Here is a 5,529-nt window from a genome sequence, read left to right as displayed (position 1 = left end):
GGGATATGCCCCTGAGAGGTTCAGCCAAAGGACTTGAATGTTGGAACCTTTTCAGATTTTTTTTTTTTCCCTCAACCAATGTAAGATTAATTTATAGTATTTGGGTAGGGGGGAAGTTGGGAGATGGGGTCAAATTGATGGCAAGCTGCCAAAATCAGCTTAACTTCTTTATCAAAAGAAAAATAAACTTTAATCTGCTTTTTTGATGTCTTTGAGTGTGAAAATGGGTGTGTTGCAAAATGAATGGATAAGCTGCTTTGTAGCAATGAATTTGAAATTCTTAAAGTTTATGGGACATTATTAAACCTGGAGTTATGGTGGTATGTTAACAATTGCCAAGTTTTACTAGCTTTGCTTGAGTTCACTTTAAAAAAAAAGAAAAATCTCGGAGACTTGCTGCTGCTTTTAGTTTCCAATGGTCAATGTTCAAATTCTGCTTGGATTTCTCTGCTGATTGCTTTGATTTGCTTCTCAAAGGCCAACATGTAATTCACTCAGTCTGGTTCCTGAGCCTGATCATGATTTTTATAGTGCCATCTCCTTGTCTCAGTCTTTATAGGTTTTTTTGATTGGTGTAGGGCCATTGCAGCTTGGTTTTCTCTTGTGAACTTCCAGTGAGATGTGCCAGGTCTGCAGGATGGTAACACCTTTTTCCCCTTCTGTCTGACTGTTGTGTAACTGCATTTATTCAAGCATACCAAAGCTCCCAAAATATCCTAATTTACTTTTTGGTATCCCAATTAATCATAGTCCTTATAAGTTCCCCAATTATTGAACTTGCCTGTCTCTTCTCTCCATTTTCATGAAACTATTTTTATAAGACACTGTTAAATAAGACCCTCTTTTTAGTCACTTTAGCTTTGCCAGGCTTTAAATGATAGCTTTAAATTTTGTCAGGTGTCTGCATCAAGCAGAATATGTTTGCTTGGACAGAAAATACAGCACCATATTCCAGCATTTTTCAGAGAAATGAAAAGGGAAAAACATACCCTGTTTCATTTATATTTTAATTATTATGTATTAAAAAGATAAAAAAGGTATTTACAGCCACATTTACATTAGCTTTGAATCAGATACCCAAAAAAGCCAGGGGCTTGAGTGGTTGGGCCAGGAATATGTAATTTGACATCCCCCTTGAAGAATCTTACCTTATTTGAAGAAATTACAACCTTTATAAGAAATCTAAATGGATTTTTAAAAAATGTTTTAGTTTGAAAGGTCTCAATTATATTAAGCATTGATGTTTTCTAGGTGCTGAAAATGTGTTTTGCTCAGCTGTTGCCAAGGTAATGTTCTCTCTGATACTATGTGGTAAAATGATTTTGTATATCATATTTTGCAGCTCCCAGTACTGTTGAAAATACTAAAAAGTCAGCTCCCAATCTGATATCTCAAAGATTTTAAGTAAGGATGGTAAAGAGGAAAATTGAAAAAAAAGCCCTGTGCCACATGAAGACACTTTCTCTTCATTCATGTTTAAATTATTTATTTAAATAATAAATTGGATGTGGCAGGGTTCAGTGGTGAAAGATGTCAGCAGCCATGCAGTTGATGGTCCTGTCATGTAGCAAGTACACTGGAAAAGATGCATGAAAACACTGGAAAAGGACAGATAAGGATTTTCCTAGATGTTAAAAAAAGCAGCTTCACATGGGGAATTTTGGTTATATTAATTTATTCCAAATTACACAAAATTTTAATTACTGGTTCAATTACAGAGCTCTACTAATAAGCTTCAGTCTTGAGGTGCTCAGCAGCAATGCTGGAATAAGCAGGACCTTGTGGTGACCAACCCTGGGCTCCTTCCAGCAGAGTCTCTGCATTCCCTGGCTACTCACACCCTGCCATTTCAATCCAGTAGAAATTTGGGAGCATTTCCTAACTTTTAGTGTAGGTGAGCATAGCCTGAAATCTGAGTCTTGCAGAGCTCATGCAGATTTGGTCTGTTGGGTTGAAAGCTGATTCTTGTGTTTCACTGCTCCAGGGAATTTTGCTTTACCAAATTTTTAATGCTTTTCTGCAAAAGCTGCAATTAAAGTTTTGAGGAGAAAAAGAGACATCGAATATATTTTCCATTATTTTCTGGTTCTGGGACTGAAAAGCTGCTGCAGCTAATTTATTCCTCTAAACATTAGGCACTGCTATTGAAAACATGCAGAGAGAAGTAGAATGGAAGTGTCCAATAAAAACATGAGTTTAATGGAAGCTTTAAGAACACAAAACTTGCAGAAACAATGTTGAATATTACAATGTTTTCATTCTACAACATTGTTATGTTGATTTTTAAATGCAGTTCTAATGAAAATAGTATCCCAGCTTACAGTTGAACTGCAGTCAGCTCCCTTTTGTGCAAAACACCAATTGATATGGATGAGTTATGCCAGCAAGAAATAAAGATAGAATATGTTATTTGAAAGTCATGCTTGTCAGATAAAAGGGGGAAATAAATTATTATGTACCTTTGAAAAAAATACTTTAAAGATACAAACAGCACAGAGAAAAGCATTGGGTGAAGAAATACAGTTAAAAGAGCACATCTGTTTCAAATTCTTAATTGGGGCAAAAGATCCTCACATATGTTTTTATTTTAAATTTGCATGTGTGTTGTTATCCTTGTGCTAACTATTAGGTAAATAAACCTATTGAGAATCCATTTTTCAGTGGAGTTTGGTTAGGAGTATTTGTACACACTGTGTGAGAAATAATTTGAAAGCTAATTGAAGCTTTGTGAGGAACCAATTTCCCACATGTCCCTTAACTTTTAATACCTGCCTTTCATGCATTAGTACTGATCAAAGGCATTTATTTCTTTTGGAAATGAAATAATTTTCCCCTTTGGTTTGTGTTTTTGACATGCCTTACTGGAGAACAGCATAGCACAGAACCACGTCACAGCTACAGCTGCAGCAAGAGCTGAACTGTAGAGGAAGCTCATTTGGTTTTGGTTAATGAGAATCATGTATTCAGCTGTGGCTGGCTTAGATAGTGATTTTAGATAAACTAAAAATGAAGTTAATAAATGTTCTGTTGAATAGATAGGGGGATCTCAGGCTAATAAACCTAGCTATTTGGGCATAAGTAGGAGAAATTCCAGTGCCATTAAAATATTTGATTAAAATTTATCAGTTTTCTTCAGTGGAACTTGAGTTGTACCCTACATACCTTGTACAGGTCTCTCAGTCTCAGTCTGCACCCCTATAAGGGCTTGTGGTGAAACAGTGTTCACTTTATGTTACAGGTCCATGTCATTAAAAAACTACTGTGTGAGCAGAACATCCTCTCCTGCTTTTGCCATCAAATCAAAGCACCTAACTTAGGAGCCTTAACCCTTTCCAAGGCCAGTGAAGAGAGGGGGCAATTCATCCCACCTGGGATTCATCCCAGTTTATCCTCTGGATGTGATTCAGAAGGGAGCTGCCTTGTACCTGCCCAGGTGGGAGAAGCCAGGCTGGGGAGCTGCCCATCACTGCTGTGATTGCCTGGAGAGCATGGAAGCCCTTGGGTGGCCCAGGGAGCATTGATAGGCTCTGTCACAGGCACTCTGATACCACAAAATAGAAGTCAAGGGGACTTTCAAGTTACTCCTCAAGTATCTGAGCAACATGTGTTCACCTTCTGATGTTGACTAGAGGGAGCACACAGGTGAGAAAGAATTTTTACTGTGTTTTGCAGGAGCCAGAAATGCATTTGCTCTTTGAATGAAAATGACTTCATGGACTAATTATGCTCTCTTCTTCACTGCAGAAAAGTTAGTGATTCAATATCATTGCCTCTGCCACTTTATTGCTCCAAGAAATAGTCATAAAAAGTAGGAATAGAGTCGTTACTGAACTCTATTAAAACCATCACTGCGCCTCTAACTGCTGCAAGTAAAGAAAAAGCTTCTGGGCCAAGGTTTTCTATCCAAGTTTTTTGCCCTCTGTAGAGACGAAGGAGACTAAAAAAGAAATCCCTGTCTGTAGCTCTTGCCAAATAGGCATGGCTTCAGTGTTTGGAGAGTCTCTCTCGGGAGATCAGGAATGGTTCGATGTAGAGAGATTTACAGAGACTTAAAACTTATAATGAAACTATTATCTTTTCTCTCTCTCCTCTTTCTAAATCATATAAAGTCAGGTGGTGTGTTCTCACAGTAGTATTAGCAACTGTCAAGTCAGATATATAGCAAAAAATATTCCTGACTTGGGTAAAAGTTAGAGCTGAGGACAAAACTGTCAGTGGAGAAGTGATTTTTGCGTTGTCTCCAATAGTAAGTGAGGTGTTGCTCTTGCAAATCATTCTCCATAAGATGATCTGGTGCCAAGTCTCATTAATTTCAGCAGGAGCTTCGTGAGAGCCTGGGGATTCTGCCTTTCAGAGCAATTTATGTGACTGAGGCTGAGATGGAGAAAGGGCTTTGTGTGTTGGAGTACAAGGTGGGGAGCTGCTGGCAGGGGAACTAAGCAGGGAGGGAGTGAGGGGGAAGCTAGAAAAGTAGTAATGCCACAACAATCAGAAGAGTTTTCTTGAGTTAAAATCCAGCTGAAATACCTTCCCTGTTCTGCTTAAGAAAATACAGCCCTGGATAATAATCCTGGATTGCCAGGGATCAATCCTGCCTCCACTGAGAGCACTGAATTCTGTTGGTTGGTTTTACAAGCCTGGGGTTTCAGTCCCTGTCAGATCATTCACAGCCATTCCTTTCTGACTTGCACCAGGTTGCCAGAGCACTGCAGGGTTGGTTTATACCCTCCCTTATTTTCATGCTAAGATGGAAAAATTTTGAAACCCAACCTGGGAAAAGCGAAATTCGCAAAGAAAACACAGAAGTCCTTGTTAAACACTCTGGAGCTCATCTTGTGTTACAAAATTCTCCAAAGTTGGCTTGATAAACATGAGAGATTGAGGATGAGGACCCTATCTGTTTTAGACTTTCCTCCCCTTTTTCCATCAACAGATTGCTGCTGTGGTAATCATTGCATCTGATGCTCTTAGGAGGAGAAACTTTGATTGTCAGACTGATGCATGCAGAGAAAGAAAGTGAGAATATACATTGAAATACACACTTTCCCTTTTTACCATGTATTTTCCTATAGAGGAAAATTTGTTATTGAAGTTTTTTTTATTTGTTTGTTTTTTTTTTTTTTTTTTCTCGCCCTGTTTAAGATCATCTATTAAAATGTTTATTTGCTTACTGTAGGAACTGGCCTGTTAACCTCCTCCCCAGACCAATCCTACCTTTTATTTCACAGAGGTCAGCACCATCCATGCCAGAGAAGGTTTTGGGAGTCATTGAGATATGTGTTACTGAAAAACCTGTCTTTGTGGTAAGTTTCTCCTTTCCTCTCACCCTCTTTAATAAAAGTTTTGCTGTTGTGGTGCTGTCTGAGCACTTTCATTAATAATAATTAAAAAACAGTGTCTACAAATTTCAAAAGACTGATGTAAAACAGGACTATATGTGGTTTTAGTGCATTCAAACTTAATACCCAATCTATTTGTGCTGTATTAATATAAATTTGTTTCAAATAACTTTGTTACTTTCAGGGACTT

The 5,529-nt window shown here is 38.0% G+C and overlaps 1 long non-coding RNA gene across 2 annotated transcripts; it reads left to right on the top strand.

Moving 5' to 3' along the window:
* Positions 1-585: 585 nt before the first annotated feature.
* Positions 586-5,250, top strand: LOC306798703. Of its 2 annotated transcripts, none has more exons than XR_013773448.1 (3): positions 586-640; positions 1,719-1,894; positions 5,229-5,250. It is a non-coding gene; the product is annotated as an uncharacterized lncRNA (long non-coding RNA). The 2 variants fall into 2 exon arrangements; XR_013773449.1 differs by lacking the exon at positions 5,229-5,250 and adding an exon at positions 3,239-3,419.
* Positions 5,251-5,529: the final 279 nt, after the last annotated feature.

The sequence above is a fragment of the Erithacus rubecula genome (genome assembly GCF_903797595.1).
Source record: "Erithacus rubecula genome assembly, chromosome: 2".
Classification (NCBI taxonomy): Eukaryota; Metazoa; Chordata; class Aves; order Passeriformes; family Muscicapidae; genus Erithacus; species Erithacus rubecula.
This window is presented reverse-complemented; position numbering and strand designations above follow the sequence as displayed.